We start from the raw sequence: 16,224 nt of genomic DNA, 5'->3' as shown, positions 1-16,224 counted from the left end.
CACTTTGTAATGTTAGAAGATTCCATTAAACAAAAATAATCAAATGCAGATGTTAGCAAAAATAATACATTTATAACCGCACATTGCTCAATTTGAATTCCTTTTTGCAATAAATATTCAATAATCTTTCAACATACTTGAGTCAGCTGAGTGTCAACTGACAACCATTAATCTACTTAACCCTTTGACCCTAAGACTACATTTATTTGGCATTGTAGATAATATACCAACATATAGACTTCCAATTGTTTGTTATGGGCTGACAATCAGGTGGGAGTCTTGAAACATCAACCTTTCTTACTTCCTGAATGCACCACAAACTAAATAATATACACACACACTTCCTTTATCTGCACAGCAGAAAATCACCTCCAAAAGCGTGCTTCAAAAAGACATAACTAAAGCTTCACTCATCAAACAGACGGCAAATCAGCATGGCACTCCATTCGCCATGGAAACCACACAATGCTCTGATGATGTCAGGAATATGAAGTATGTTGTTGTCAGCCTCCTTCCCAGCCTCTTCCCCCACCTTCACAGCCCTTCCACACACCTTCCACACAATGGAGCCAGCGAGAAGAGAGAGATTTATAAAAAGGAGAGATGACACATGTACTGTATGTCATCATCAACAGCATCATTAAGTTATTTTGTCATCAGAGTGTGTGTGTGTGTGTCTCCTTTCATCTTCATAATTATAGTTCACATGTTCACCCAATGCATAGTCCCCATTAGTCACCCAATGCATGAGTAACTGTAACTACACTTAGGGCCTCATTTACTAACAGAATTGCGCCCACTTCAGGTAAAAGTAAGCAGATTAAAAACACAGAAAGAAAGAAAAAGAATGAAATTAAATTACAGTTACTAATCAAAATCCTGGTGATTACACAGGTGTCAGGGTTCCAGCCGAGACTTTCTACCTTGGTTACTAGGGTGGCCATTTTGTTCCATGTGCTCTGTGTTTGTTTTGACATGTGCCTTTGTTTTGGTTGTGTTGGTTACTCTGCCCCTCACCTTGTTTGGTCAACTTCCTGACATTGATAATTTCCCGCCAGTTTTGATCCTCACCTGTTACCCCTCCTATTTATGCCCTGCTCTGTCTGTGCGTCTTTGTCAGATCGTCTTGTTTCATGTGCTCATTCAATTCATGCACCCAGTTCATCCTGACCACAGCCTTCTCGAAACTTCTGCCCTTTTTTTGTGCTTCCCTGTTGACCTTTGTGTTTTATTGCTTGTTTGTTTTTGTTTATTTTTGCGTTTTTGTTCCCTGCCCCTATTCTGGATTCTGTGTTGGTCTGTGCTCTGTACTGCCTGTCTGTTTTTCGTTTCTTTAAATCGTCTGCAGAAAGACGTTTGCTTTACTCCCACCTCCTGTCTCATGCATTTGGGTGCCCGTCCCCCAGCAGTCGTGGCACAAAGTGGTTACATCCGAATATGTACTTTTACACCTTTAAAGCTAATATGTAGAATATAACCTTTATTCTGTTGCTTCACATCTTGTCTCTAGACAGCTGCTGCTTGAGCTTGGTTTAAATTGGTTCTCTTGTTTGAATTTGAACCGCTTCTTGTCTGCCAATCAAAAAGCAATCCAAAAGTTATATTACTTTGATGAAGTAATTAAAATAGCTACATTACTTTTTAACTTTTTACACTTTTTAACAGGGTGACTAATAATCTGTAACCTATTATATTTCAAAAGTAACCTTCTCAACCCTGCCCTTAAAGTACAGGGTCACCTTTGTTTACATTGGAGAATGTAAATCTAGCATCTGTCTTGCTGTGAGTCAAGAACTGGAAATCTTTTATGGTAATTTAGAGGTAATTTAATGTTCATGTAATGTTAATGATCTGATTGTCAAACAAGATGACTGCCCTTAACCAAGTTATCAGTATAACTATCCGCATACATCAGTAGTGTTCAATATGTGAGCCCTAATATAAAATGTTACCTATGTTTATATGATAGCCTTTTAACAGCTGCTGGCTTCCTGCCAATATCAAATCCATTTTGCTCTCCTGTCAAATCAAGACAAAAGAGTCTTGTGTGGTCACTGTCTCATTTAAATGGTCCTTTATATGATGGTCAAACAAGCTGTCAGTAGCCATTTAACAAATATCAGCAAACCTCTATCAATATTGTTGACCTAGCCTTACTTTGAACTGCTTGACCTGACCATGACTCATTTCCCATTTTCCAAAATCCAGGTCAGTCCTATCCCTTGCTGTCAACAGATGGTTTGTTGTTTGTTAACAATGGCCCATGAAAAAGAACACGACCGGAAAATCATATAAGACCATATTTTATGAATGTAAGTATAAGGGTGTGTTTTTTTTTTTTGATGAGGTGTTTGCTACGGCCATTTATAGGGATAAACACCATCCCCTCGGGGTGTTTGCTATGTCCATTTATAGGGATAAACACCATCGCCTCGGGGTGTTTTACTGTAGGTGCAGACTATTCTGGGCGCCGTGTGTTATGCTCTGGGCGACTTGGGAAGCTCAGACTCCTTCCTGTGATCACACTTGGTGAAGTAGACTTGTCTGCTTTCTTCTCACTCTTCTGGGACAACTGAAATAGACCAGAATGAAGGATATAGTTATTTATTTATTTTTCAAACTCATTGAAGGATTTCTTGCAGCTTCTATTCGTGGTATTTTTTATTACTTTCCTTGTTTTATTTTCTGTCCTTTTTGATTCTCTCCTGACAATATGAACTGTTAAATTTGAAGTCAAAAGGTGGAAATGTCTCGTCAAAATAAGATGTCATGATCATCAAGCATGCGCTGCCATGCAGTGTTATGTACTTTACGCTTGCACACTATGCAGTGTTATGTGCTTTACGCTTGCAGACTATGCAGTGTTATGTGCTTTACACTTGCACACTATGCAGTGTTATGTGCTTTACGCTTGCACACTATGCAGTGTTATGTGCTTTACGCTTGCAGACTATGCAGTGTTATGTGCTTTACACTTGCACACTATGCAGTGTTATGTGCTTTACGCTTGCACACTATGCAGTGTTATGTGCTTTACGCTTGCAGACTATGCAGTGTTATGTGCTTTACACTTGCACACTATGCAGTGTTATGTGCTTTACGCTTGCACACTATGCAGTGTTATGTGCTTTACGCTTGCAGACTATGCAGTGTTATGTGCTTTACACTTGCACACTATGCAGTGTTATGTGCTTTACGCTTGCACACTATGCAGTGTATGTACTTTACGCTTGCACACTATGCAGTGTTATGTGCTTTACGCTTGCACACTATGCAGTGTTATGTGCTTTACGCTTGCACACTATGCAGTGTTATGTACTTTATGCTTGCACACTATGCAGTGTTATGTGCTTTACGCTTGCACACTATGCAGTGTTATGTGCTTTACGCTTGCACACTATGCAGTGTTATGTACTTTACGCTTGCACACTATGCAGTGTTATGTGCCACGCTTCCTGCTATCTAATTATATGTATGTGAGTGCATCATTCGCATGGCATGTGTGTTATTGCCTGTAATGCAGGTGTGTTTATATACAGATGAGACATATAACCCCTTTAAATAGAAAAGAAACTTCCTGAATCCACTTACAACCCTGGCTCATAGGGAAGCAACACAATGGGGGCCCGTTCATATTTTTTATAGACGATTTTATTCATGCTGGGCTTTTTCAGATACTCTAAAGAAGTGGGAAAAAAAGGCCTTGGAACTGAACCACCAGAAGAGGCACCTTGTCACATCTGTCCCCAGATGGCTGTGGGATTCCACCTCCTCCTCCTGCATTCATCCACACAGAGGTCTCTTTGTCCAGGCCCTGAAAGCAGCTCAAGCAGCAGCTGAAAAGATGAAAGGACCTGGCCCTGCCCGTATGGGAGAAGTCTCATGTATGTTCACTTTTACATTGTATATACAACAACAGTGTGTTAACACATAATTATGGCCCCTTTCATATACAGTAACATAGGAAAAAATATATATTTGAAAATGTATATGCAGGCTCTTTACCACATGTTGTACTGTACATTGACCAGTATTGTACATGACCAGAGGGATTCCTTTGTTATTTTTTCAGATCTTTTCCATATGGGTGGAACTGAGCCACCATAGGAGGCATCTCCTGACATCAGTCCCTAATGATTGTGGGACTGATTCTCCCTCCTACATTCATCCACATCCAGGTCTCTTTTGGCCTTTTTCTACTGAAGACCGGGGCCAGCCCAAAGCTTTTCCTCATGTTAATAGCCTCGGCCGTCTGTTTCCACTAGGTGCAATATAAAACTTTTGAGAAAAACGCAATTAAAAATCCAGAATCAAATAACCACCGTTTACATTATTATTATTATTACTTTCATAATTTTTATAGATAACATATTATCATTATTTTGCACCAAATCATATTATTTTATATAATTTGGTGTGAACAAATTTTTCTGGACATGTCAGATAGACTTTGTTAATTCTCAGCTGACCATCTATTTAAGAATCAGAACATCAGTCAGTAAAGTGACGTTTGGGTACTGTTTTGTGTTCTGTTGGAGGACGGTTCTCTGAAAAAGCCCTGATGGCCGCACCTGAATGATGAAATAGACTTGATTGGATGCTCTGATTCTCATTATCTGATCAGCTCGTATTCAGTTCTGACAATGTGCCTTTGCCATTCAATATTTGTTTTTCACACACACACACACACACACACACACACACACACACACACGTGTGAAACACACCTACACACACACTGCCCACAAGAATAGTATGATCTGATGATCTAAATGACTAGAATATTCCAGAAGGAGACGTAATTAAATATGTCTCTCACATCTGATTCCAATCACTCGAGGCGTAAATGGAAGTGAGAACATTGAGGAGAGCAGCCTATGAATACCCCTGTCTTACTAGCCCCCGTTTGTCTTTGCCTAGCATGATGTTCCCACTTTGCCAAAAATATCGATGACGCATTGTGCCGTCACTTTGGAATTCAAGGTGGCTGTGTGGTGGCTTGGTCTCCCTGGGTGTTCACAAAGGGTCGTGTTCCTGCTCTTGGGGTTCTGCAGTAATCGCTCATATTCAGGCAAACCTCGTGCTTTGCGTAGCCAGCGGCCACAAAACGTTCGTAAGGTCATAGATATTGTATGGAACAAGATGGTGTTCAGTACTAGTTGGCCTTAAAGCCTTGATGTCAATTTCCTTTTGTCAGTGTGCACTGAAGAGCATAAGGCTGCATATATTTTGTGCATTGACAGTCAGTATCTATATGGCTTTTTCTGTGTAGCCATGTACAGTGACCTATAGCAGTTCTTACCCTTAGCATGCATGACCTTAGCATGATCCATATAGACTATTTAAAGGTAGAGTCCGCAATTCTAATCACATACACTTCTTGTCAAATTCAGCGAATTGCTCTTCACTGTCCTCCAGCTGTCCAATTAGTGTTTGGCCTCAAAAGAATTCTGATGTTCGTGCACAGTCCTGGATCTGTAAATGGGAAACAAACACAGTGGCTCAGCCTGAGCCATAAACAATCTCAGCCAATGAACACAGTGTTTCAGCCTGAGCTATAAACAATCTCAGCCAATGAACACAGTCTTTCAGCCTGAGCCATAAACAATCTCAGCCAATGAACACAGTGTTTCAGCCTGAGCCATAAACAATCTCAGCCAATGAACACAGTGTTTCAGGAGCATGGAAGAGAGGGGTGTCATTTGATCGCCAGTTGAGCTCAAATATCAACATCCTTTAGTGAAACCAAAACCGAATGACGGACACATCTACAGAAATAAGTCAATTGAACTTTTAACCTGTATAGATATACATCCATGGCAGTGGTGAATGCATCGAATAAAAAGTATTTCATAATATGGTACTGTTCCACACATATATATGAATGATTTAACCTTGCTATCAGAATTCCAAACTTAACCCACCAAAAAAAACATACACTCGGAAATGGCTTAGGCGTGTAGGAATTGCATTGCCATGTTTCCCTGCTGCAGAAGGAACATTGCATAATCTTTCCACATTGCTTACACATGCTGTATAACCAAAGTGTATAATAAAATCTCTCCTAAAACACAAAAACATCATACGTAAAACCTGCAGAGCAAAGAGACTGTCCAGTGCATCGCTTTCATCTGTGCATTCATTATCCTCTCAGAGAAAAGAACCCAGGCCTGATGCGCAAACAAAACACCTTTCACTTAAAAGTATGCCTCATCTTCACAGAAAAGAGGGCCATATTATACACAGACCGATAGTTTGTGAGTGTATAAGAGAGAGAGAGAGACAAAGACACTGAAAGGGAGAAAGAAAGACTTCAATCTCTCTCTGGCATGTGCATTCCCTACCCCTGAGATGCTGTACAGTGGTGAAAAAGGAGGGAGGGGAAAAAAAATGCCGGAATTCCTGCCTGGCCAAATATGGGCATCTAAAGATGAGGTGTGCAAAAAGATTAGTCATCCTCTCTTTTTTTCGCTCCCACACACACACACAAGGGGGGAGCCTTCCATGTGAGAGCAAGAAAGAGGGGTGCCGACATTGAAGAGAGAGAGCGACAGAGACAGAGAGAGAAAAGATGGAGTTTGTAAAGCATGTACAAGGTCATGAGCAGGAACTGCCCTTGCCTGATGCTTTTGCACACGCTATATCAGGTCAACACATGTTCTGCGCGCTTTACGTCACAGAGGGCCCAAGTCAAGGGGGGAGATGCTACAGGAAAGCCTGCAGTCAAGGCTGTTATTTGTGAAGAGATGCTGTTGTTGTGTTTAACGTGCAGTGGTGCTGTTATTGTGTTGATTGTGCAGAGGCGCTGTGACTTCTTGGTAGCATGAAGAGACACCCACTCTGCACGTACTCAGTCTTGTCCCTGTTGCGTCAATTTTATGCAAATGATACAAACGTTTTCACCCAGGCTTCAGGGAAACTGCACAACAGGAACCTCCGATATGAGCATGGACTCTATTAACCCTCCTATTATGTTTGGGGTCAATTTGACCCCATTCAATGTTTAACGTCTCTAAATAAATGTTTGACATAATTTGTTTTGCTTCATATTTAATGACTTTTCCTAATTTAATGGGGACAACTGGGTAAACACAAAATTAACATGATGATATGTTTTCAATGTCCTGCACACATACTTTACGCATAGGTGTTGTTTGGGGTCAATTTGACCCCAGGCTGTTTTAATTGTATAAAATATATAAGAAATTGTTACATTGTTACTTTTCTTGATAAAAGAAATAGTTTTTTATTCCAAATGTTATAGATAACAACAATATGTACTTAGAAATAATATGAAGCCATAAAAACACCAGAAGGATATCTCTTTCCAATTGTAGGTCAATCAGTGAGATTTTATGGGGATCTGCATATTTCTCCATAGTCGCGTAACATGTATTCTGGATGTATAAAGGGAGTGGGTGGGGATATTGTTTTATTTTTAAGGGCTATTTAGGTAGTCAACAAACAAACCTAAAGTACCTGACACATAAACTTGGGTAAAAAAAAATAATTATAATAATTTTTTGGAGGTTTAAATTGCTGGGGTCAAATTGACCCCAAGCATAATAGATGTGGGTAAAATTTGAACATAATAGGAGGGTTAAAAAGACAAAGTGTCTGATTGCCTCTGTGTGCATACACATCTCTCTCGCTCTCGCGCTCTCTCTCTCTTTCTCTTTCTCTCTCTCTCTCTCTCTCTCTCTGTGTGTGTGTGTGTGTGTGTGAATGCATGTGCTTTTCTGTAGATGTTCTTTTTGTCTTGTAGCCATGCACACACATGCATGTGTATGTGCAGTAAACACAGCAGCCACGAATGACCATCATGGCATCATAATCATGGCATCATAATCATTACACTTGGCAAGAAAACTCAACAGTCCTGACCAACACCACATATAAATCCAGATATGTTAGAGAAATGCAGCGCACACCAAAGAGGCATATTCATTTTCTTTGGTGAATTAAAGGGGGTGCAATCTATGCTTCAATCTATACTACAATGTACTATTGCACCCATGGCAAACCCAGTAAAACCCTGACTCGGCATCTTCTCAGCTGTGGAAAAGCCACTCTCTGCCAGTTTGCCCCACTTTCCCAGCATCAGCAGCAGCCTGGACACACTCCCCCTGGCTCCCCATGGGGTCTCCATAAGCTCTATCTCTGCCTGAGCAGCAGGGGAGGTTTGCTGATGGATTAAATGGAGTTAGGTGGCCTGGCGGCCCTCCTCTTCATGCCGGCCTGTTTCAGTGAGCCCTGTTGATTAGAGCCCACAGTAGGCCTGCCCAAGCCCTGTCTTCTTCTACATCCTCTCTCTCTCTCTCTCTCTCTCTCTCTCTCTCTCTCTCTCCTCTTTCTTCCTCTCTGTCTCGCTTTCCCTCTTATTGGTTTACATAAGAAGCACACACAGAAGTCTGGGTATTACATAAGTTCTCCATGGGCACCAGACACTTCAATAGCCTCTAACAACTTGTTGTTGTTGTCCCTCATCTAGGCTCCATTACATTCAAAACTGGGACTGTTGTCGACTGCACCTGCCGTCTGGCTTTGACGTGCGCTCGCATGACTTACTTTCTCCAAGACATGGGGAAGTTTTTGACCGTGTTGTTCCTCTTTCTCCTGGGGGCAGGTGTTGGATAGTCCGCCCTTAGGGTCGATGCGGTGCCTTACCTCCCACGGTGGCCCTCAATAAAGTATCACATTTACCCTCCCCGGCGCCATCGATCCCTGATGTGCTATTGGTTAAACGACGGCAAAGCAAAGCCTCGGTGGCATGGTTTTTTGAAAGTTCACGGTCTCCAATGAATACCTTGTCTACTCCGCTGTGCTTTGCATGAACCACCCAAGGTGCAGTCTTTACAGCGATGCAGTATGTAAACAAAAAACATTGCGCAATTTATGAACAGCGTAGCTACGAAAAGTGCATTTCTGCCAGAGCACAAGGTAGATGCCATGATACGCAGCATTAGCACAGTGTTGCCATCCCATAATTCTCACAGTGTTTAGTGGAAACTGAGCTTATGAGATTCAGGCTGTCAGCAAAGCAAAGCTAGTGCTTGGCTTCTAATACCTATACGGATATAGTAGATGCAGTCCCCACACTATCTCTGTCTCTCTCTCTTTCTCTCTCTCTCTCTTTCTCTCTCTCTCTCTCTTTATCTCTCTCTCTCGACATCCATGTGAACACACAAAGTGGCTTTTACTGGCTCACCAGACCTGCATCATTAACAGAAAAGATGAGGTTTCAGAAGTTAAGAGAGGAGAAAAGAGTGGAAAGAGGAGAACAGGGAGAAAGGGTCCAGAGAGAGAGAGCAAGAGAGCTTCAGACATAATTAGGGTGTCGATGGGGGTGAGGCTGAGCTCCATAATGCACTATAATGCATTGCCTGCTGGTCACAGGGTCACAGAGAGCACGTTCGTCGCTGAGCAAAATGGGTGTGGAAACATAATTGAGAGCGACAGGTCAAAGCGCTCTCCAATCACACCCAACTTGACTCATCAGGAAAAAAAGATTGCTCTGTCATCGCTTTAAGTGTTTCGCCGCAATTACCGCTGCTGAGCTGTGCTGAGCTGCGCAATTGGTCTGCGTTACTTGGAACTAATCGGCTGATTGTGTATTTAAGGGTGAGTGAGAAAGAGTTTAAACGACTGGAAACTTGCTGAGATTGTAATATAGCGCAGTCTTTTTTTACTGTGGTGATGATGTCGCCACTCTAGACGGGACAAGCACAACCCGTAACAGCAGTCCAAAAATAAAAATAATAGATAGAAAAGAAGAATAGAAAAAAGAGAGAGACAGAGTGAGAGAAAAAAGTGTCACCTTTCTTTTGAAAAGCAGATGATGTCCTCACCTAGCCCAGTTTAGGAGAGGGTCACTGTTCCACTGTTGCCCTCTCGAGTGTGTGTGTGTATGGGGGGGTGTATATGTGTGTCTGTGTGTGTGTGTGTGTGTGTGTGTGTGTGTGTTTGTGGGAATGTGTGTGTGTGAGTGTGTGTGAGTGTATGTGTGTATGTGTGTGTGTGTGTGTTTGTGTGGCTGGTGTACCTGTGAGAAGCCTTAAGGGGGCTAAGCAGTGTGTTTCATTTCAAGCCTAAAGGTCATCAAATGCAATCAAGACACCAGGCGAGGAGGCATCTCCAGGGGATCTCAATATGGTTCCCCCCTTCTCGTCTCGGCTGTGACAGACAACGGGCTTCTCTTTTCGTGCTGCTCGTATTGTTTCTCAGCATTCTTTTGTCTTCACGTCGCTCGTGTTCTAATTGCATGCTAAATAAATATTCAGCAGTTTATGCATCTCAATATGTTTATTTTTTTTTGTCTTGGGGCACCCAGAATATTAATTATTGTTGGGGGTCTATTTTAAGACAGTAAGTGGTAGATCTTTTGAATCGTGTTTTCCTCGATGTCTTGAAAGGGTTTCTCATTAGTCAGATGTGTGCTGGCCAAAAGCACATCAGGACCTGTTGACATCATCAACCCAAAATAAGAAGCACAGTAACGTGGGATTGACGGGTGCATTTCTCATCCACTGTATCCAACCACCCATTCATCTGTGACCTGTACGCTTTTAGTATCCCCCTCTTCAACATGTGTCTATATATATATACCCACAAAGAGTAGCAAGTGACACATTCAGAGCATTTTGTCTTCCCAGAGGCCTGTGCTGTGCTTCGGACAGAAAGCCCAGTTGTGTTTGAGGACTCCATGTCATAACCATCGTGGGCCGGTGTCTTTGGCGTAGGCAGCGGCAACAGCACTCCAGCTCCGCGTTCGTGAGTGCCAATCCTGATTCTTGGATTCTCAGCACCCTGAGTCATCAGTCCTACTGGAAAGCCCTGGACACCCCGAAATACACACACACACACACACACACACACACACACACACACTCACACACACACACACACACACACACACACACACACACACACACACTCACACTCACTTACACACACACTCACACTCACACACACACACTCACACACACACACTCACACACACACACACACACACACACACACACACACATTCACACTCACTTACACACACACACACACACACACACACACACACACACACACACACACACACACACACACACACACACACACACACACACTCACACACATACACCCCCATACATCACGTCCTCGAAACTTAAGTAAAGTCTTAAAGGCAGCGTATCCTGCTTTCAGCTCCCTCACCATCAGCTTTGGCTATCGTCCTACACACATCCCGTGTCCAATTGCTCTCTATTCATTCTCACGACACTCAAACGCTGACCTGATTGTGGCTATGCGTGTTTGCTCAACATGGAAAGAAGCGAGACCTCTGCGCATTCACATATGTTATCCTCCTCACTTCCGTCCAGCTCATACAGAGCACACTGTCGCCTTGGATCATCCTCTTCTCTACGGCATTAGCGCTCTTAAGCGCTACACCCAGAGGCCCTGCCGCTGACGTTGATGTATACGTACCACCATTACCCATGATTCTCATCTACTCAGAGTGCTCTCTTCTGCAGCAGCTGGACACAACTTGGCTAGCCTTCAGTAACCCTTTCTGCCTTCTGTTGCTGCTGTCGTTGCCCTGTGTGTGTGTGTGTGTGTGTGTGTGTGTGTGTGTGTGTGTGTGTGTGTGTGCGCGTGTGTGTGTGTGTGTGTGTGTGTGTGCGCGTGTGTGTGTGTGTGTGTGTGTGTGCGCGTGTGTGTGTGTGTGTGTGTGTGTGTGTGTGTGTGTGTGTGTGTGTGTGTGTGTGTGCGGGGACAAAGCTAAGGAGACCCTGTAGCAACCCAGGAATGGTGCATATTGGGTGAGGCAGACACACACAACCTAGAGTAATTGTTGTCTGTCTAGCGACCTCTCAGCCAATGCCCTCCTTTTTTCTGTGTGTTTGTTAGAAATGCTGCCCTACTTCTGCAAATGCACCCACATGGGTACACTTGCCATTTTTCAAATCGAGGTATACACTGATGAAGGTAAAGGGATACTGTGTTTCAATGTGTGTGTGTGGGGTGTGTGTGTGTGTGTGTGTGTGTGTGTGTGTGTGTGTGTGTGTGTGTGTGTGTGTGTGTGTGTGTGTGTGTGTGTGTGTGTGTGTGTGTGTGTGGTATGTCTGTGTGTGTCTGTGTGTGTGTGTTTGTATGTGTGTATGTATGTTTGTATAGGTGTGTGTGTGTGTGTGTGTGTGTGTGTGTGTGTGTTTTTTCATCTGTAGCACCTACAGCTCCTAAACCCATACCCTCCTAAAGCCTTTCATTCCGCCCCAAAACCGTCACCATTGTCTTGCCTAAATCCTAAATGTAAAAAAGTGAGGACTTGAACCCAGGCCCCTCTCACTTCTGCTGCACTCTCACACTCTCACTCAGAGGACGACAAGTGATGAGTCACTTCATGCATCTCCATATCAATACCTGCCCCCAAACTCCTACAACTCTTTTGCATCTCAGACCTGATGAAAATGCATAACACGTGACAAAAGAAACTCAGAATAAATAAAGCTTATTGCATAGATTCTCAACTATGGGTCATAAACCCTTCTAGGCGTTTTGTAGTCAGGGAGAGCTTCTGGCTCAGCTGAGGAGAGAGGTGGTAGGCAAAAAAGATGTGATTTTAGAGTTTTGTGCAAAACAGCGCCTCCTGGGGGACAGTTGTAGGAATGACACTGAGGAGAGAAAACTGTGTATGAGTTGCTGGCTAGACTCAGTTTGAGAAAAATATTATGCTTGATGTGTGTCAGAAACTTCTAAAAACTCTGCACTTCTGGAAACCCCTACCTCTTCATCTTCTCCATCCATCACTTTAGTTCCTATGGCAGGCTGCAGAACTGTATAGTCTGCTGTAATTATCTTCTTAACAGTAATTTCTAATGTTATGGGCATCTAATTATATATAATGTCCCATCAGGCCCCCAGTAGCTGAGTGGCAGTTTCAATTGTAGCACAGTACTAATCAAACACCTTGTGTCTGTGTATGTGTGTGTCTGTGTGTCTGTGTGTGTGTGTGTGTGAGAAAGAGAGATCCAGTGTATGTGTGTGTGTGTCCGGTGTGTGTGTGTCCGGTGTGTGTGTGTGTGTGTGTGTGTGTGTGTGTGTTTGTTTATGTTTGTGTGTGTGCATAAGAGGAAGTAATCGAGGACAAACATTGTATATGTTACCTGTTGTCTGCTCAAACCTTACCTGTCCGTGTGTGTGTGTGTTTGTGTGTGTGTGTGTGTGTGTGTGTGTGTGTGTGTGTGTGTGTATGTGTGTGTGTGTGTGTGTGTGTGAGCTCTGTATGGATGTTGTGCCTTTGTGTCTGTATGTGTACGTGAGCACTGCTGCATGACGCTGATGACAGCTTCTGCTGTTGTGGAGAGTGTGTGGGATGCAGAGAGATGGAGGGAGAGAGAGAGGGAGAGAGAGACAGGGAGAGAGAGGGAGAGAGATACAGGGATAGAGAGGGAGAGAGAGACAGACAGGGAGATGGAGGGAGAGAGAGACAGGGATAGAGAGGGAGAGAGAGAGACAGGGAGAGAGAGACAGGGAGAGAGAGATACAGGGAGATAGAGAAGAAGAGAGAGAGGGGGAGAGAAGAAGCAAGAGGGGTACAGGGAGATAAAGAGGAAGAAAGAGAGAGAGAAAGAGAGAGAGAAATAACAGAAGAGAAAGCGAGAAGTAGAATGCAGATAGGTAGTTTATGGCCGCTCCTTTCCTGCCAACATTACATCACTTATACAGAGACGGACCTGACATGCTTGTCAGCTGTGGGTGTGTGTACGTGTTTATCATTAAGTGGGCAGCACTGACTAATGGACATGTGTGTGTTTGTATGTCTGTGTGTGTTTACCAGGGAAAGAGAGTAAAGACTTGGGGAGTTCTGGGGATTGTTAATGTCTCTGTGTGTGTGTGTGTGTGTGTGTGTGTGTGTGTGTGTGTGTGTGTGTGTGTGTGTGTGTGTGTGTGTGTGTGTGTGTGTGTGTGTGTGTGTGTGTGTGTGTGTGTGTGTATGTGAGAGTTTGTAAGTGCGTGTGTGGTGTGTGTGTGTGTGTGTGGTGTGTGTGTGTGTGTGTGTGTGTGTGAGAGTTTGTAAGTGCGTGTGTGTAGTGTGTGTGTGTGTGTGTGTGTGTGTGTGTGTGTGTGTGTGTGTGTGTGTGTGTGTGTGTGTGTGTGTGTGTGTGTGTGTGGAAGTGCGTGTGTGTGTGTGTGTGTGTGTTTGTTTTTCTGTGGTATTAGTGTGACAGCTGGAGGGCAAGCAGCAGAGATGAAGGAGAGTGCAGTGAAGATATGGTCTGGGACTGTTTACCGTACCAGAGCCCCTCTGGAAAACAAGCTGTTACATCTGCAGACGAGGCAAAGGTTCAGTGGGGGTCAAACGCAACACACAAACACACATACACACACACACACACACACACACACACACACACACACACACACAAATACACACAAAAAGAGAGAGTGTGTATGTGCGTGTGAGAGAAAGAAAGACTAATGACACTTGAAGTGTAGTGGGTGTCCCCAGGGTCTCCTCATCAGCTGTGGGTCTACTCCACAGACACTGTTGGCTCATACATGTGAAAAGAAGAGTATCTCCCCCACGTCTCTTAAAAACTGTGTGAAGTAGAGACCGGCAGAAAGAGACAGAGAGAGTGGAACTTGTGCACTTGTCACCTGAACGGAAACCCTCACTGCACGCCTCTCCTCCCCAACCTACCCCTACCCCTACCCCTACCCCTCTCCTCTCCTGCTCCCTTCTCTCCCATCCTCTCTCCTCCACTCCTTCCCTGACATCAGCTCTTAGCCAGGAACTTCCTGGGCCTCCTGTCAGCCTCCACCCTCTCCACCTGTGCGATGAGCCCCCCTGAGATGAAAGGCTGCTGGGGCTGGCTGCTGTTGAATGGATGAACGGCTGCATCTGGGTCTGGGTGAACCGGAACAGCACACAGGCCCCTGCCAGTCCATCAGCACCCCATAATGAGTGCAGTGCCACAGGTGCTGGAATGGAGGTGGGGAACAGGTCCCGAAAACAGCTCTTTCCAAAAAAACCTGATGACTCCTCTGCGGATGTGTTCTATTTGGCCCGGGGGTTGTTTTACGGGTTTAAAACCAGCTCTCTTGGATTTTACAGCACTCCGTATGCTGAGGATACCAGCGGCTGGGTTGGCATGGGGGACTTAAAGAAAAATGGCAACACTTGGCATCGTCATAGCAGGCGATAATGAGCTTGGAATAGATTAAAACACACGTAGAGGGAAGAAGTCTTTTTTTATATGTCTTTAAGTTCAGCTCACTGAGTAGCTAATGTGTTTGGCGCTGAATCCATTCAAGAATGTCATGTCTTCAATTTACTTGAGTGAGTCAGATGGCCGCAACTCCAAATTGATTCCACTGTGAGGGTTCCCTACCTGGTAAAGAGGGGGGAAAGCGATGTGACTAATGTGCTGGTCGTCATCTATTTTTCCAAATAACTGTTAGTCACAGGAAGTTGACCAAAAGAACTGAAGACCTGAACCCTTGCTTGCTTGATTGGCAATGTGAATAAAAATGGACTACATATTTGTTGCTGTTGCCGTGGATTCCTTCTGTTGTCAACTGCAACAGGTGTGGGAGATGTCACAAATTCCCCAGTTTATGCATGCATGAGGGGGTGCTCCAAACAACGCGCTGTGTCATAGCCATGATGACTTCATACTACCTCCTTTGCAAATGTGCATCTTTATGGCCAAGCCTGCAGGGAACCCCTACTGATCAAAGCCTTTTCAGTATGGTGATTGGGGAAGTGTTTTCAGATGTAGCGTGGTTTTTACATAACGTTGACTAATCCTGGCCGAGTTTGTCTTCTTGTCACGCAGAAACACGCGGCATAAGTAAAATTCTGGAATCTAGCAGCTCTGCCAAGAGCGCCGCCAACCTGACGCCCCCGCCCGGAGCTCCCTCGTCTATCTGCAGGAGAGGCGCTCACAGCGCGCACCCTGGCCCACCCACGGGCGAGGGAGGAAAGGATGGGGAGGGGAGGGGAGGGGAGGGGAGGGAGGAAGTGGCGGCGCGCGTGCCCCTGGACAAGAATGCTCGCCGATCAATTTTCCCGACTGATTAACGGGGGCATCGTGTGTAAAACATACACTTTCAGTAATCTCTCGGGGTTCCTATTAAGCGCCTTATGATTAACTTGACATTTCCATGCGCTATCGGACTTTGTGTATGAAATTGCAAAGATGTTCTCACCTACTTCCGGCAACCACCACA

Source organism: Clupea harengus, chromosome 19 (assembly GCF_900700415.2).
Source record: "Clupea harengus chromosome 19, Ch_v2.0.2, whole genome shotgun sequence".
In the NCBI taxonomy this organism is placed as follows: domain Eukaryota; kingdom Metazoa; phylum Chordata; class Actinopteri; order Clupeiformes; family Clupeidae; genus Clupea; species Clupea harengus.
This window is presented reverse-complemented; position numbering follows the sequence as displayed.